The sequence below is a fragment of the Ornithorhynchus anatinus genome, chromosome 3 (genome assembly GCF_004115215.2).
Source record: "Ornithorhynchus anatinus isolate Pmale09 chromosome 3, mOrnAna1.pri.v4, whole genome shotgun sequence".
Taxonomy (NCBI): domain Eukaryota; kingdom Metazoa; phylum Chordata; class Mammalia; order Monotremata; family Ornithorhynchidae; genus Ornithorhynchus; species Ornithorhynchus anatinus.
Genome location: NC_041730.1, coordinates 123,454,569 through 123,472,360, shown reverse-complemented (window position 1 = coordinate 123,472,360; position 17,792 = coordinate 123,454,569). Strand labels below are relative to the sequence as shown.

The 17,792-nt window shown below is 42.7% G+C and overlaps 1 protein-coding gene across 1 annotated transcript in view; it reads right to left on the bottom strand.

The window, feature by feature from the left end:
* The window catches only part of HPSE2 (heparanase 2 (inactive)), a 563,007-nt gene that overhangs the window by 63,734 nt on the left and 481,481 nt on the right, over window positions 1-17,792 (bottom strand). The gene's annotated exons all lie outside the window — the stretch shown is intronic.

The following is a 17,792-nucleotide window of genomic DNA, read 5'->3' as shown; positions in this document are numbered from 1 at the left end:
AATAGCCACCATTCTCGTGGACCAGTGGAATGCCAACCTAACTCTAGTCTATGAAAGGGGATCCAAGGGGGGAGTCATGGGGGACTATAGTTCAGTGAGTGCTATTTCTATAACTGGAAAATAAGAAGAGACCTCCATTAATTTCAAATTTGTGAGCAAAACATAAAAGCATTACCTATTGCGGGAAATACAAGATGGTTTCTGTAAGTGGAGACCATGTCACATTTCCTAAGTGCCTCGGATAGTGCACTGCATTCAGTAGGGGCTCAATAAATACCATTACTACTATTCATTCATTCATTCAATCATATTTACTGAGCGCTTACTATGTGCACAGCACTGTACTAAGCGCTTGGAATGTACAATTCAGCAACAGATAGAGACAATCCCTGCCCAATAACGGGCTCACAGTCTAAATGGAGGAGACAGACAGCAAAGCAAAACAGAACAAAACAAGTAGTCTGGGGTAGATATTAATACTGGTATTTGTTAACTGCTTACTATGTGCTAAGCATTGTTCTAAGCACTGGGGGGGCTACAAGGTAATCAGGTTGTCCCACGTTGGGCTCACAGTCTTAATCCCCATTTTAATAATAATAATAATAATGTTGGTATTTGTTAAGCGCTTACTATGTGCAGAGCACTGTTCTAAGCGCTGGGGTAGACAGAGGGGAATCAGGTCGTCCCACGTGGGGCTCACAGTCTTCATCCCCATTTTACAGATGAGGGAACTGAGGCACGGAGAAGTGAAGTGACTCGCCCACAGTCACACAGCTGACAAGTGGCAGAGCCGGTATTCGAACCTATGACCTCTGACTCCAAAGCCCGTGCTCTTTCCACTGAACCACGCTGCTGTAACTGAGGCACAGAGAAGTTGAGTGGCTTGCCCAAAGTCACATAGCTGACAAGTGGCAGAGTCGGGATTTGAACCCATGACCTCTTTCCCCTACTACTATTACTACTACTATTTGGCTGGGGAGTTGCTGGAAGGGATCCATAAACATGTAGATACAGGAGAAACACAGTTTAGTTGGGCTTTCAAAAGATCTCTGGAAAAAGTTCACCACCAAGATTTAAAAATTTGAAAAATGATGGCAAAGGAAGGAATGTTCTATCATGGGCAGAAAGGCTAAATGATAGGAAACAGAATGAGGATCAATAACCACCAACTAAGATGGAGAATGTAAGAACTGGAGACTGCCAGGGATAAGAACTAGATTTAGTTTTGTTAACATCTTCAATGATCTGCAAGAGGAAATGTCTAGTGAAATTTTTAGGTTTGTTGGTGACGTTAGGCTCCTTGGGGTGGTGAAAATAGCATGGAAGAGCTAATAAAACTGAGTGGCGTGGCTGAAAAATGGCAAATGAGCTTCGGGGTGAGAAAGGGCGAGGCAATGTATGTGGAGAAAACCAATCCAAATTACAACTACATGATGAAAGGTTGTGACTCAGGAAAGAGATTTGGAAATTAATTGTTGGCTGCTCTTTTAAATCACAGGTTCAATACCATCAATCAAATTCCAGACATCTCTTGGAAGAGGAGAGAAAACCAAACAAATGGCATATCATTACTTGTCCAGTATGAAAAAAACGCAAGATTCACCAAACCTGGTCACTGCATCATTGGAAGGGCATCACAGAGCTGGGAAGGTATAGAAAAGGGCAACCAATATGATCAGATAGAAGGAATTGATTAAGATTCTGATTTTTCAGCTGGATCCCTCATATCTTTAGCCTTTGCAGTTTCTCCCTACCTGAAATTTATTTTAGTGTCTGCCTCCCCCTTTTAATTGAAAGCTCCTTGAGGGCAGGGTTCAGTTATACTAAACTCTATTGCACTTTCCCTCTTAGAGCACTGCTCTGAACAGAGTGAGTGATCAATAGGTACTATTGATTGATTAAGAAGGATGAAAATAACAGGGTCAATATTGAAGTCTAAAATGTCCTGAAAAGTGTGGACGGGGCAAACGTGGAAGTGTTATTCTCCAGCTCCCTTTTCAAGAGGATTAAAGAATGCACACTGAAGCTTGAAGGTGGGGGATTTACACAAACTCAGGGCTTAGAACAGTGCTTGGCACATAATAAGCGCTTAACAAATACCATCATCATCATCACAAACAAACGGAAATGTACCAATACAGTGTGGGGCACAGATATACAATTTGTTGCAACACAAAGTTATAGAGGTCAAAAATATCAACTGGTTCTAAAGGTAAAAGATTAAATATATGGATAAAGGGTCCATACTGGGTTACTAGGAGGAAAATTAGGGGTAGGTGTTCGAAGTCCATATTGGGTTACTAGGAGGAAAATTAGGGGTAGGTGTTCGATGTTCACAATGGGCAAGATGCTTGGTGAGCCAACAAGAGTTGAAATGGATGTCTATGAGACGAACTGTCATACTTTTTTAAAAAAAATTGTCAAGGGTTTATTATGTGCCAGGCATCATGTTAAGCGCTGGGGTAGATATAAGCAAATCAGGTTGGACAAGGTCCACGTGACACATGGAGCTCGCTGTTTTAACCCCCATTTTACAGGCACAGAGACAGAACCTTGGGCAGGAAGAATATTGTGCTGACCCTGTTCTGACCTATCTATGCTGAAGTTCGAGTCAATTTCCTCCAGTTCCCTCCTGGATGGAGATGAGGAACAGATGGTCACTCCGTTCAGTACAATACCCGTGTCACCTTTCACAGAGAATGAAACTGCAAAAAAAATAAATAAATCTCTTCTTTTCCAGTTTCAATTTTGGAGTTTAGGGGAGGAATGTCGCAGTTATAAAGAATGAAATGTCTACAAAGCGCCTTGAGCTCTTTGGAGTGTTTTCAATGTAAAATATAATATATGGAGAATAAGAATCAGAACCTCAGGTATTCAATGGGGTTATGCAAAATAGTTCTGACTTCTTGTTCCTCATCCTTGAAGTCTTCCCAGCCCATTCCCAAGTGGGTCCCTAGTTATTCAAGCTTTCCAACTTTCCCAGTATACAGTTCCCAATCATCGCTCTTTGTGGCTATAGCGGATTTGGATTTCTATGTTTTCGCCCTTTCTCCTCCCGCTTATTTCTACAAACCCAACATCCCATTATGATGATGATGATAGTATTTATTGAGCGCTTACTATGTGTCAAGCACTGTTCTAAGCGCTGGGGTAGATACAAGCTAATCAGGTTGAATACAGTCCCTGGCCCACATGGGGTTCACAGTCTTAATCCCCATTTTGCAGATGTGGTAACTGAGGCACAGAGAAGTGAAGTGACTTGCTCAAGGTCGTACAGCAGGCACAGCTGGAATTAGAACCCGGTTCATCTGACTCCCAGTCACCTGCTCGATCTGCTTACTCAAATCCCTAATTGTTGGGTTGAACTCAAGGCTGGGACAGTGTCAACTGTCAAAAAAAACCAGCCAGGATCTGTGAAGACTCTCTTGTCCTAAAATGTAGTGTCATAACTCTGATTATAAACCTGAACACTCAGGTAAGTGCTTTTCTGATCTGACTTCACTTCCTGTTGGCATAATTTCTCATGTGCAGCATGATTTTTCAACAGTGGCTCCAGCAAAATTTTAGGTTTTCTTTCTGACTAGCTCAGAGGACCCAAACAAATATCGTCATTGTAAAAACAGTCATCTTTCAACCTCTTTTCTCTGTGATGACCCCATTCAGTGCTTGTTTTTCCATTCTTGATGGGGTAGCAGCTACTGTGATTCTTATCTGCCTTGACTTGAAGAGGTAGATTATCTTTGTGGTAATACATTTCCAAGACTTTATAATATTTCCTTTTTTCTCTCCCCCATTCACCCCAGTACTCTCTCCCTTTCTCCTCCCCTCTTTCCTTTCTCCATCTGCCTGGGGCTACTCAGGAACGTGGTTGCAACAGACAAGAGAGAAGGTGACATCAAGTGGGAATTGAACAATTTAAATTGGGAAGAATGGGAAGCAAAAAAGTTCTGTTGTTTAAGAAAATCTGAGAGTCAGAAAAAGGAAAGGAACAGGCTTAGGGCTGGAAGAAATCATCAGGTGTGATCTTCCTAAAATCTTTCCTGCTCCTTTCCAGTCCCTCCCTCCTCCTCACCCTTCTTTGACTCTTCCATCTTTCCCAGTAGTATCTCAAGCTATCTCCTGCCTCCTCTCAAAATCAACCTCCTCCATCTGTGCCTTCAACCCTATCTTTTCACACCCTATCAAAATGCTTGTCCCTTCCCCTCTTTCCTCCCTAACCTCCGTCTTCAACTGTTCATTCTCAGATGGCTTCTTCCCCACTACTTTCCAACATAGCCATGCCTCCCCTATCCTAAAAAAAACCCCCTCCTTTGACCCCATGGCTCCCTCTAATCATCACTCCGTCTCTCTCCTACCATTCCTTTCCAAACTCCTTGAGTGAGTTCTCTACAGCTGCTACTTCCACTTCCTCTCCTGCAATTCTCTCTTTACTCCCTCCAAGATGTCTTCCACACCCTTCACTCCACAGAAACCACCCTCTCAAAAGTCACTAATGATCTCCTTGCCAAATCCAGTGGTCTCTATTCCATCCTAATCTTCCTCTACCTTTTAGGTCCCTTTGACACTGAGGACCATTCCCTTCTCCTGGAAACATTATCTGACCTTGGCTTCAGTGATGCTGTCCTGTTTTGATTCTCCTCCACTCTCTCTGTCCACTAATTCTCAGTCTCTTGCTTGGCTCCTCCTTTGCCTCCTACCCCTAACTGAGCCATCAAGGCTCAGTTCTGGGTTCTCTTCTATTCTTTATCTACACACAATCCTTTGGAGAAATCTTTCACTTCCATGGCTTCAAATTCATTCAACAGTATTTATTGAGCACTTACTATGTGCATAGCACTGTACTAAGCACTTGGAATGTACAATTCAGCAACAGATAGAGACAATCCCTGCTCAACGACGAGCTCACAGTCTAAATGGGTATTTGTTAAGCGCTTACTTTGTGGGCGAGCACTGTTCTAAGCATTGGGGTGGATACAAGGTTATCAGTTTGTCTCACGTGGGGCTCATAGGCTTAATCCCCATATTACAGATGAGGTAACTGAGGCCCAGAGAAATTAAGTGACTTCCCCAAAGTCACATAGCTGACAAGTGGCAGAGCCGGGATTAGAACCCATGACCTCTGACTCCCAAGCCCGGGCTCTTGCCATTAGGCCCCACTGCTTCAAATACAAGGCCTGGGAGTCAGAGGACCTGGATTCTTATACTGGATCCTCCACATGTCTTCTGTATGACCTTGGGCAAGTCACTTAACCTCTCTGGGGCTCAATTACCCTATATGTAAAAGGGTATTAGGACTGTGAGCCCTATGTGGGGCATGCACTATGTCCAATCTGATTAGCTTGTGGCAACCCTAGTGCTTAGTACAGTGCTTAGTGCCTAATAAGTGTATAACAAATAATATTAAAAACAAACTATCATCTCTAGGTGGATGAATCCCAAATCTACATCTCCAGCCCTGATCTTTCTTCTTCTCTGTAGTCTCGTATTTCCTCTTGTCTTCAAGACATCTCTACTTGGTCATCTTCCTGATGCCTCAAATTTAACAAGCTCAAAAGAGAACTCCTTGTCTTCCCACCCAAACCCTGTCTTCCCTCTGACCTCATCATTGTAGACAGCACCCTCATCCTCTCTCTCTCACAAGCCAGTAACCTTGGCGTTAACTCAGGCTCATTTCTCTCATTTGACTACATAATCATTCTGTCATCAAACCCCTTCGATCAACCAATCAAATTTATTGAGCACTTACTGTATGCAGAGTACTCTACTAAAGCCTTGGGAGAGTACAACATAGAAGAGTTGTTAGACATGTTTCCTGCCCAGAATGAACTTCTAGTCTTACAGTCTAAAGTCTGTCAGTTGAACCTTCAAAAAATCCCTAAAATCTTGCTTTTCCTCTCTATCCAAAGTACTACCATAGTAACATTAATCCAAGCATCAATCCTGTCCTGCCTTGATTACTGTACCAGTCTCCTTGCTGACCTACCGGCTTCCTGTCTTTCCCCTCTCCAACCAGGACTTCACTTTGCTTCCCAGATTCTTTTTCTACACACATGCTCAGCCATGTTACCCCACTCCTCAAGAAACTCCAGGGAACACCTTTGCATCCATCAGAAACTCCTTGCCCTTGGCTTTAAAGCACTCAATCACCTTGGCACTTCCTACCTAACCTCCTGGTCTTCTCTACTACAACCAAGCCTGCATACTTTACTCCTCTAATGAAAAACTACTCTCTTGTCTACCTCGCCTCTGACCTCTATTTCCACATCCTGCCTTTGGCCTGGAACATCCTCCCTTCATTTCTGACAGATGATCTCTCTCCCCGCCTGCAAAGTCTTATTAAAAGGACATCTCCTGTAAGAGGCCTTTCCTGACTAAGCCCTCCTTTTCTCTTCTCCCATTCTCTTTTGCGTTGCCCTAGCATTTGTATTTTCACCCTTAATTCACCCCTCCCTCACCCCCACACACCACTAATGTACATACCTGTAATTTTTTATTAATATTAACGTCTGTCCCCCTCTAGACTGTAAGCTCATTGTGGGCAGGGATCTTACCTAATGACTCTGTTATACTGTATTCTCCCATGTGCATAGTTCATTTCTCTGCACATAGTCAGCCCTCAATAAATTCAATTGATTGATTTATTGAAGAAGGTGGAAAAATCAAATGAGGCAAGCAGTACCTGTCATTTAGGGTAGATATTCTAGGTTTATAGTGTCCAATTATTGAACTTGGTATTTGCACTCTTACTGTACAGGGTTCTGCACACAGAAGGTACTCATTAATACCTTTGGTTGATTGACTGAGCATTACAGAGTGTGCTCAATCATGAGTAGATATGAGTAGGCATGAGTACATATGATCTCTATCCTCAAGGAGCTTATCATCTAGAAGACCTTACAATCTAGAAAAGATAACAATCTAGCAGGTTACATGCAGAATCTGAGTGGTCCACGATAAACTGTCCTTAGGTTAGAATTACTGTTACTATATTTAGTTCTTATACCATCAATATTTTCTATGTGAAACACTAAATTATCATTTTTCAAAAATGACTGTATAGAGTTCCCTCTCGATAATTCTATGAAAGGCCATTAAGCAACACTACCGTATTAGAGGCTAAATGACTGCATAACAAGACCTACTTTTCCCTCTCAGGTGCAATAGTTTTATTGCAATCAAACCATCAATCAATCATATTTATTGAGACCTTACTATGTGCAGAGAATTGCACTTGGGAGAGTACAGTACAACATAATTAGCAGTCACATTCCCTGCCCATAACACGCTCACAGTCTAAAGGGAAAGACTGACATTAATGTGAATAAGTAATTTATAAGATATGTATAGATGTATACATAAGTGCTGTGGGTTTGGGGGGGAGAATATCAAGTGTCCAAAGGTCACAGATTGAAGTGCATAGAAGATGCAGAAGGGAAGGAGGGTTTAATCAGGGAAGGCCTCTTGAAGGAGATGTGATCTCAGTAATGCTATGAAGTTGGAGAGAGTGGTGGTCTGGAGTATATGGAGGGGAAAGAAGTTCTAGGGAGTTCCAGAGAGTTCCAGTTTGCTTAAGGTTTAGGGTTTCTCTTCCACTTTTGTGCTAGGGAGAAGATGGGAAGGTAAAGGTCTTGCTTCAAGTGGTCCCTAACCATATTCCTTCTTACTGCAAGAGTGTCTGATCTCTTTTTTTATGGTATTTGTTAAGCACTTTCTATATTCCAGACACTATGTTAGATACAAGCTAATCAGCTTGAACACAGTCCATGTCCCACATGGGCTCACACTCAATCCCCGCTTTCAGAGGAGGGAACCGAGGCACAGAGAAGTGAAGTGACTTCCCCAAAGTGACTCAGCAGACAAGTAGCGGAGCCTGGATTAGAACCTGATTCCCAGGCCCGTGCTCTATCCACTAGACATGCTTCTTCCCCGAGGATAGTGCAGGAGTCAAGGTGTTCCACTCTAACATTGTGGCAGTGACAGTTCATGAGAGGACGTAGGGAAAACGGGAGAGGCTGGCTGGGATTGGATTGGCATCCCACCCCATGATGCCGCATCGGATTCCCACGCTCCTCCTCCCTGTCCACCTCGAATCCCGTGTCTGCTTTGCAGGCTCACACAATAGATGGATGCTGGCAGGGGCTGACTGGGCAGAGTGGCAGAGACACGAAAGGATAGTTTAACTGGTGAGAAGAGTGGGATGGAACTCCAGATTCGTGTTCTGAATGGTTGCTGCTCAGCATAATTAGGGTCTGGCCTTCCTTCCTGTCAGGATTTGTCACGCAATAATAATAATGAGAATTATGGTACTTGTTAAATGCTTACCATGTGCCACCGAGCACTGGGGAGATACGAGATAATCAATTTGGACACAGTGCCGGTCCCCCGCAATCTAAGCAGGAAGGAGTAGGATTCAATTCCTTTTTTACAGATGATGTAGACACAGAGAAGTTAGTGATTTGTCCAAGGTCACTCTGCAGACAAGTAGAGGAGTGGGAATTAGAACCCAGGTCCTCTGACTCACAGGTCTATACGCTATCCACTAGGCCATGTTCCTCCACGGGCTCCTGGTTGGCCCATCCTATTCCAGGGCCTGCTGAGCTCTGCACTAATAGTAATAATAGTGATAGAAGTAGAGGTATTTTCTGTGTTCTAATCCCGACCCTGCCACTTGTCTGCTGCATGACCTTGAGCAAGTCACTTCCCTTCTCTGTACCACAGTTCTCTCATCTGAAAATGGGGTTTAAATCCTACTCCTTCCCACCTAGACAGAGAGCCCCATGTTAAAAAGGGACAATAGTCAACCTGGTAATCTTTTTCTAACCCAGCACTTAGTATGATGTTTGGCCCATAGTAAGCACTTCACAAGTACCATAATAATAATGACTATATTCCCTCCTATTTAGACTGTGAGCGCCATGTGGATCAGGGACTGGGTCCAGCCTGCTTATCTTGTGTCTACTCCAGTGCTTAGGAGAGTTCTTGGCATTTAGTAATTGCTTAATAAATACAATAATAATAATGATAATAATAATAATAACTTATTTAGCACCCACTGGGTTTAATGCTCTGTACTAAATAGTGGGAAAGTAGAAGCATGTGAGATGTTTCCTGCCCATAATCAGTGGTATATTCACTGAGAGCTTACTGTGTGCAGAACACTGCACTAAGCCCGTGGGAGAGTAGAATACAGCAGACTTGGTACACATGTTCCCTGCCAAAGTGAATTTACAGTCTAAAGGGGCAGACAGGCATTAATATACAAAAATAAATTACAGATATGTATGTGGAATTCACAATCTAAGTAGGAAGAGCAGGTATCATAACACCATTTCCAGAGGAGGAAATAGAGGCCCATAAAGGTTAAGTGACTTAACCAAGCAGCATGGCTAGGGAAGCAGCGTGGCTTAGTGGAAAGAGCACGGGCTTGGGAGGCAGAGGGCATGGGTTCTAATACCAACTCCACCACTTCCCTGCTGTGTGACCTTGGGCAAGTCACTTCACTTCTCTGTGCTTCAGTTACCTCATCTGTAAAATGGGGATTAAGACTGTGAGCCCCATGTGGGAAAACTTGATTATCTTGTATCTACCCCAGCTCTTAGAACAGCGCTTGGCACATAATAAGCTCTTAACAAATACCATCATCGTCATTATTATTATTATTGAGCTAGACCCTTGTACTCTCTATTTGGCTGTGCTTACTGGAATCAATTCCCCTTCCCCAAAGTGAAAGTTCTCGTCACCTGAAGGGCAAATTGATGATGTGAGAGACTGTTAAATCTGGAGCATTTATGAGTTTATTGTAGAGCATACCCAACTCCGTGCTCGTGTCTGCCTAGCCGAGGGTGAGTCCCAATACTGGCCAAGGCCCAAGATAATATATTTTCCCCAAATTGCCAGAGCATAAAATTTAATAGGGTTACATCATTGCTATACATTATTATTCTCACATTTCAATAGTGCTTTTCACTCTGGTTGCCTCCCATCGCCAGGGGCCCAGAGGAACATTTTCCCTGTACATGTCCCAGTGATGGCCCCTTATATGCTGCTTATGTTGTCTAGACTTTGATCCCCCAATAGTTAAGCACCCCTGTTTACTTTCTGACCTGTAGACTTTAGGACTTGGTCCCGAAGTCTTAGAAATCCTAGAGCCATCTAGTTCATACTCCTCCCGCCTGACAATACTTTCTTTCCTCCTGGCACCATCCCCCTCCCTTGGGGGATGACACTTTATACTTTAACGTTAAACTCCTGCAACCTCTAATTTCTTCATTTTCATAGTTTCACGATTTTCTGTTGATCTGTGATTCTTACGTGTAGGGGGATTATGAGTCTGTTTCAATCTGGTGTTTGACTTTCAGCATTCCTTGTAAGCTTTAGGCTTTCCACTTTAATTGTTTAAAAACTCTGCTGCAAACCATAAATGGTTTTCTAACCCAAGGGCATCCAATCTCTGAAGGACTTTTCCACTAGCAGAGAAGTCTCTGGTCATGTTTTTTCTGGGCTTTCTCTCCAAATCCGATTTTGAGTCATTCCTTGGGACGGCCGACTGCAGAGGGCAGGCAGACTTTGGATGCTTTTTCCAGATCTGAGGCGAGGAAGAGTTTACCTTTCCTCAAGAAGCCTCCCTCTAGAAAGCTCTTTCTGGAATTCTGGGAATCTGTCAGGCCTACTGGGAGGCAACTTCTCTTTTTCTGATCCTGTATTATTTTTGAAATGCCAAAATTCCTTTGCCCCATGCTGAATGAATAATTACTGTGAGACTTGTTAAATGCTTACTCGGGGCACGGTACTCATTGGCGGGTTGGATGCAAACTGAGCAGGTCAGACTCAGTGCCTGCCACACATGGGCCTCACAGTCTAAGCAGGAGGCAGAACTGGTATTGATGCCCATTTTACAGATGAGGAAGCTGAGGTGCTGGGAACTTAATTGACTTGCTCAAGGTCACACAGCAGGTAGGTGGCGGAGCTGGTACGAGAACCCAAGTCCTCTGACTTCAGGTCTGTGCTCTTTCCATTAGGTCCCTCTGTTTCACCGAAGCAATATCAGGGAGCAAGGATTCTTTTTTTTTTTTTAAATAGCATTTGTAAAGCACTTACTACATGCCAAGTACTGTACTAAATGCTGCTAATCAGGTTGGACTGAGTCCATGTCCCACATGGGGCTCAGTTTTAATCCCCATTTTACAGATGAGGTGACTGAGGCACAGAGAAGCTAAGTGACTTGCCTAGGGTCACATAGCAGACAAGTGATGGAGCACTTGGTGGTTTTCTGGGATTAGAAGCCAAATCCTTCTGAATCCCAGCACCATTCTGTTTCCAAGAGGCCACACTGTTTCTTGTTCTGCAAATTATAATGTAGGCTCCTACTTCCATTTTCTAGCCTTCTCTTCATGTCCTTTAACATCTGCCAGGCATGTAGCCTTCTCTACTATTGTCACTGGAGAAGATAGCACCCCTAAATAGCGCTGTCTTCAAAACAGAACTTGATGCGAAGACTCCCTAATAGTAATGCTTAGTTTTCACCTCTCAACTGAGATCCTAGTTTTTCAGAACACATGGAATCAATATGCCTTATAAATTTACCTGTAGGAAACAGACAATCTACTGTGGGTGAACAACAAACTGCAAACTCCTTTCAAGTGGGGAAAAAAGGAAGCCACTTGTAGGAGATCAGATCCCTCGGGCTTGCAGCTAAGTTTAAAAAATTAAAGTGGAAAGCCAGGAGCTTACAAGTAATACTTAAAACCAAACTCCAGAATGAATCAGTCCAATAACCCTTCTTTTGACGCTCTCGCCAAGAATCATAGAGGAGACATGAAAGGAGGAGAGAAAGTTCTGGGACTGCGAGCATGCGGCTGACTGATCTCAGACACAGAAAAATAGGAAAGGGCCGGGAAGCTGTTTTTATGATGGTATTTATTAAATGCTTACCATGCACCACGCACTTTGCTGAGGACCGCGGTTGTAAACTGTCACTGTTGAGGCTAATATTCATTCCTTCAATCATATTTATTGAACGCTTACTGTGTGCAGAGCACTGTACTAAGCACTTGGCAAGTACAGTTCACCGACAAAGAGACAATCCCTGCCCACCACGGGCTCACAGGGCTGGCCCTGGACATCTGGTAGCTCCAGGCCGATCTCTCCATCTCATGGCCCTGCTTCCAGGTTAGAACCAATGCCAGACCCAGAGTGTGGAAGGATGGGACAGGGAGGGAGAAGAAAAGGAGATTTTGGATCCAAGCGGCTTGCAAAGTATGACTTGCCACTCTGTTCCTGAAATCATTCTCCCATTCTCTCCCTCTTTCCAGCCGGGGAACTCTTATATTGAGAAGCAGTGTGGCTCAGTGGAAAGAGCACGAGCTTGGGAGTCAGAGGTCATGAGTTTGAATCCCACTCTGCCACTTGTCAGCTGTGTGACTGTGGGCAAGTCACTTCACTTCTCAGGGCCTCAGTACCTCATTTGTAAAATGGGGATGAAGATTGTGAGCCTCATGTGGAACGACCTGATTACCCTGGATCTACCCAAGGGCTTAGAACAGTGCTCTGCACATAGTAAGTGCTTAACAAATACCAACATTATTATTATTATATTAAGGGGTCTGTCACTGCCACTTTGGATGGCTGGCCCATTTGACCTGTGTTGTACTCTCCCAAGTGCTTAGTAGAGTGCTCTTCTCATAGTAAGCACTCAATAAATACCATTGATTTGTTGACCCATCCTTAAAACATGCTTTGTGGTTGATGTGTGTGTGCATGTGTGAGTGTGTGTGTGTAAGAGAGAGAGATGTGTGAGATTCTGCACTCTGAGGTTAGGCAAATGGTGCGCAGGTGAACTTGAAGCGAGTGGACTGTGAAACTGTGAGGGAAGACTAGGAGAGCCAGAAGTATAAGAAGGCCAACGAACTTAGGCAGGCCCAGTGAAATGTGGGTAGATCCAACCATTTTCCGCTTTTGAAACTATTCGCCAGACTTCTTTAAACAATTCATCATTTTGAAGATCAAGGCCGCATGAATAGAATGAGAGAGGACAAAAGGATTTCACCAAAAGAGAAGATAAAATATCTTTTCAAAACACATAAATATCCTACATGAATAACTTTCACCCTCTGAAACCTCAGCTTGAAAGGCAGACGAAACTCTTTAAGAGGAAGGACATAAAGTAAATGAAAGCAACTAAACCTTTAGCGCATTTAAGGAGATTTATAATCCAGTTGGGTAAAGTTTGAAAAGCATAGGCATTTTAGATACATCAGCTGAACTACAATTGGATACCAGATCTGAAAAGGAAATATCAAGGTAATTAAATTTAAAGTCGTATGGACTTGGGGACTGTAATAGAAACCGCATCAAATACAAGAAAAGAGGGGAAAGAAAATTTAAAGAAAAGAAATGACTACAGCTTTTAAATATGACATAGTCTCAATATATGATTCAAGTTAAATCCTTAGACTTCTGGGATAATATAATTAATCATTAACCCTCCATCATCTCCTTCCAAAGACACGTTTCATCTTTTTGTGAGGTTTCTTTTTTTGATACAAGTAAATTTAGTATCAAGCAAATGTTTGGATTCTTCATAATAAGACAAAATAAACATTGCTTTGTCAATAATAGAATGTGGTTTAACATATTTTTTTTAAAAACTCTTACCCTGCAACATCAGTGTTTAATTGTCAAAATTCAATTTGTATAAGTTCAACTTCTCTCATTTGAAATGTGCCGCCTAAGACAAAGAGTGAAACATATGGACGTATTATCCTCGACAAAACATTATTTTCTCTTGAGCAACCTTCAAAAGCCTCCTCTCATCCAAGTGTGCTTCAGATGAAAACCAAGGTGAAGAAATTTGAAGTGAATCTTCCACCTCCTTACTTTTCCCTTTTAAACCTTGAATAATTTAAATGATAATTTTGTTCCAAGGCCTAATAGAAAAGGTCCCTACATTTCTTCAATTGCAATATCACTAAAAGTTCTGTGCACAGTTTGGATTTTCTGAAACACTGGCAGTTACTTTGCACCCAGTCTTGTCCCCCTGGTTGAAAGACACAGAAATGGGTGAGTCCTGGAGGAAGCAAGTATAGAGAGAGAAGAGGATGGTGGTTTTCCATCAATCAGTCATATTTATCAAGCACTTACTGCGTGCCAAGCACAGTACTAAGATGTTGGGTGAGTACAGTAAGATACATTCTCTGCCCACAACAAGCTTATATTCCAGAGGGGGAGACAGACATGGATGTAAGTAAATAAGTTATGGTAAATACATAAGCTCTGTGGGGCTGATGGAGGGGCGAAAAAAGGGCTCAAATCCAAGTGCAAGGGTTATGCAGAAGGAAGTGGGAGAAGAGGAGGTGAGGGCATAGTCGGGATAGGCCTCGGCTTCCAGACCCCTGCAAAAAGGAAGGTATTTGCAGGGGTCAGACAAGTTTGAGCAGTTCGCAGAGGTAGTAACTGAAACCCAATGAGGGCAAGGGTCTTCCTCGTTAAAGGGAGGTGGTGGGGTTTTGATTAGGTTGTTCAGTGTCTCTTGATCTCTGAGTTGTAGTGAATATTAATCGATCAATCATTCAGTGGTATTTATTGAGCGCTTACTGCATGAAGAGCACTGTACTAACCACTTGGGAGAGTACAATGTATCCTGGTTGTTATATAAGGGTGCTCTACTATGGGACACCAGGGTTAAGCTCCTGCATCTCAATTTTATGTACACAGGGCTCGCTTTCTCAAAGTCTTCATTCATTCAATCATATTTATTGAATGCTTACTATGTGCAGAGCACTGTACTAAGCCTTGGAATGTATAAATCAGCAACAGATAGAGGCAACCCCTGCCCAATAACGGGCTTACAGTCTAAATGGGGAGACAGACAGCAAAGCAAAACCCAACAAAACAAAACAAGTCAAAACAAGTAGTGTGGACTTCATGTCCTGCTTAGGATCGGGACTAGTTTCTGAGGGAAGTTTCCTTAAACCAGAGACATTCTGAGGGACAGGAGGTAGCAATGTAATTTCCCGAACACTTCCTCAGGGCAAATGGAAGATACAACAAAAGTACGAGACAGTTCCCTGCCGATAAAGAGTTTATACTAACTTAGAACTACTAAGCACATACATAAATAGACATAAATTTATATTTCTACAAAAGTTCTGCTGAAATCCCATCTCCTCCAACAAGCCTTCCCTCACCAATCCTAAGCATCCCAAGTTATGGAAACCCATCAGCCAGGTCTAGAACTTATGAGTTTACTTATCCTCATCTCAGAACTTGCGTACAGGTTTATTCAACTGCACATTCAATTATAGATTTTGATAATTCTATCTTCCCCATAAATGTAAACTCTCTTGGGACAGGAATTGTGTGACTTGTTCGTTTTGAACTTCCCAAGGGCTTATAACAAGGCACTGCACCCGGTGGGAGCACAATAAATGTTATGACATATAATATTTATAAATATTATAAGTATAGTATAAATAAATAAATATTCCTACTCCAAATACTTCTATTACCACTGCTGCTGCTACTGCAGTTGCTACTGCAAGAGACAAAAGAAAGAAGTTGAGGATGTCCCAGAATTATGGGGTATCTTGTAGATTTAGACTCAGCCAAAAAACATATTATCAATGAGGAGGAGGAGATGTTTTGTAGTCAAATGATGGTCTTTCAGTTTACTAAAAAGAAAGCAAATCATGGGGATCTAATGGGGGATAGATTGTAATCCACTTATGAAGCTGGAATTATGGTGAACAGCATTCATTCAATCATATTTATTGAGCGCTGACTGTGTGTAGAGCACTCTACTAAACCCTTGGGATGGTACAATACAACAATAAATAGACAGATTCCCTGCATCATAGAAAAATCAAGTAGATGGATATGTACAGAGGTAATAGTAACAGTAGTCATGATAATGGATTTTAGCAAACGCTTACTGTGTGTCAAGCACTGTACAGGAAAGGATTTCTCAACCAAGCTCTGGTACCAAAGCTGAAACTGTGTGCATTCTTTGGTAACACCAGAAAGGTGTAGGCAAATAGGAAGTGATTTCAGGGAAAAGTCCACCCAAGATTATGAAGCGCCTGGGGAAATGGATCATTAAGGGAAGATTCATGGCTCTGAACCTATATAACACCTTAAGGAACATTTAATGGTGGATGAGAAACATGGTAATTGGCTATGAATGAATTGTTAAAGCAGGTGAACCCTTCAGTGAAGGAGAGATGATCTCACCCTCTACACTGTAATTTCACTGTGGGCAAGGAAGATTTCGGTTTCTTCTTCTGTAATAATAATAACGTTGGTATTTGTTAAGCGCTTACTATATGCAGAGCACTGTTCTAAGCACTGGGGGAGATACAGTTGTCTCCCATGAGGTTCACAGTCTTCATCCCCATTTTACAGATGAGGTAACTGAGGCACAGAGAAGTTAAGTGACTTGCCCACAGTTACACAGCTGACAAGTGGCAGAGCCAGGATTCGAACCCATGACCCCTGACTCCCAAGCCCGGGCTCTTTCCACTGAGCCACGCTGTCCCAAGGCACATAGTACAGCACTCTGCACATAGTAAGCACTCAGTAAGTACGATTGAAAGAACAAGTGGTGAGAAACAGGACTAGGATTACACTAAGAAGGAAAAAGGGTAAGTAGCATGGCACAGTGGATAGAAGAACATGGGCCTGGGAGTCAGGAGATCATGGGTTCTAGTCCTGGCTATGCCAATTGTCTGCTGTGTGACCCTGGGCAAATCACTTCACTTCTCTGTGCCTTAGTTCCCTCATCTGTAAAATGGGGATTGAGAGTGTGAGCCCCACGTAGTTGTGTGTCCAACTTGATCTGCTTGTAACCATCACAGAGGTTAGTACAGTGCCTGGCTTAAGTAAGTGCTTAAATACAATCATCATCATCAAGATGTGGGCAAAATGTTAATGAAGTCCAGAAGGTCTGACAGTAAATAGTCACTATGGGATCAGTGAGTATCAGTCAATCAGTGGAATATTCATTCAGTAGTATTTATTGAGCGCTTACTATGTGCAGAGCACTGTACTAAGCGCTTGGAATGAACAAGTCGGCAACAGATAGAGACGGTCCCTGCTATTTGACGGGCTTACAGTCTAATCGGGGGAGACAGACAGACAAGAACGATCGCAATAAATAGAGTCAAGGGGAAGAACATCTCGTAAAAACAATGGCAACTAAATAGAATCAAGGCGATGTACATTTCATTAACAAAATAAATAGGGTAATGAAAATATATACAGTTGAGCAGATGAGTACAGTGCTGAGGGGATGGGAAGGGAATACTTTCTGTGTACAGAACACAGTACCTAGTAAGTATCGATCAATCAAGCTTATGGTCTAGAGGCAAAGCATTTCCTCTGAATTGAACCCGGGTCTCCCACATTCATTCATTCAATTGTATTTATTGAGTGTTTACTTTGTGCAGAGCATTGTACTGAGCATTTGGAAAGTACAATACAGTAATAAAGAGAGACAATCCCTGCCTACAATGGGGCTTACAGTCTAGAGGGGAGGAGACAGACATCAAAACAAGTAAACGGGCACCGATATAAATAAATAGAATTATAGATATATACATATCTACATAAGTGCTGTGTGGGAGGAGAAGGGAGGGAAGAGCAAAGGGAACAATTGGAGGTGACACGGAAGGGAGAGGGAGCTGAGGAAGAGGGGGCTTGATCTGGGAAGGCTCCTTGGAGGAGTCTCAGTAGGGCTTTGAAAGGGGGAAGAATGATTGGCAGATTTGAAGAAGGAGGGCTTTCCAGGCCAGAGGTAG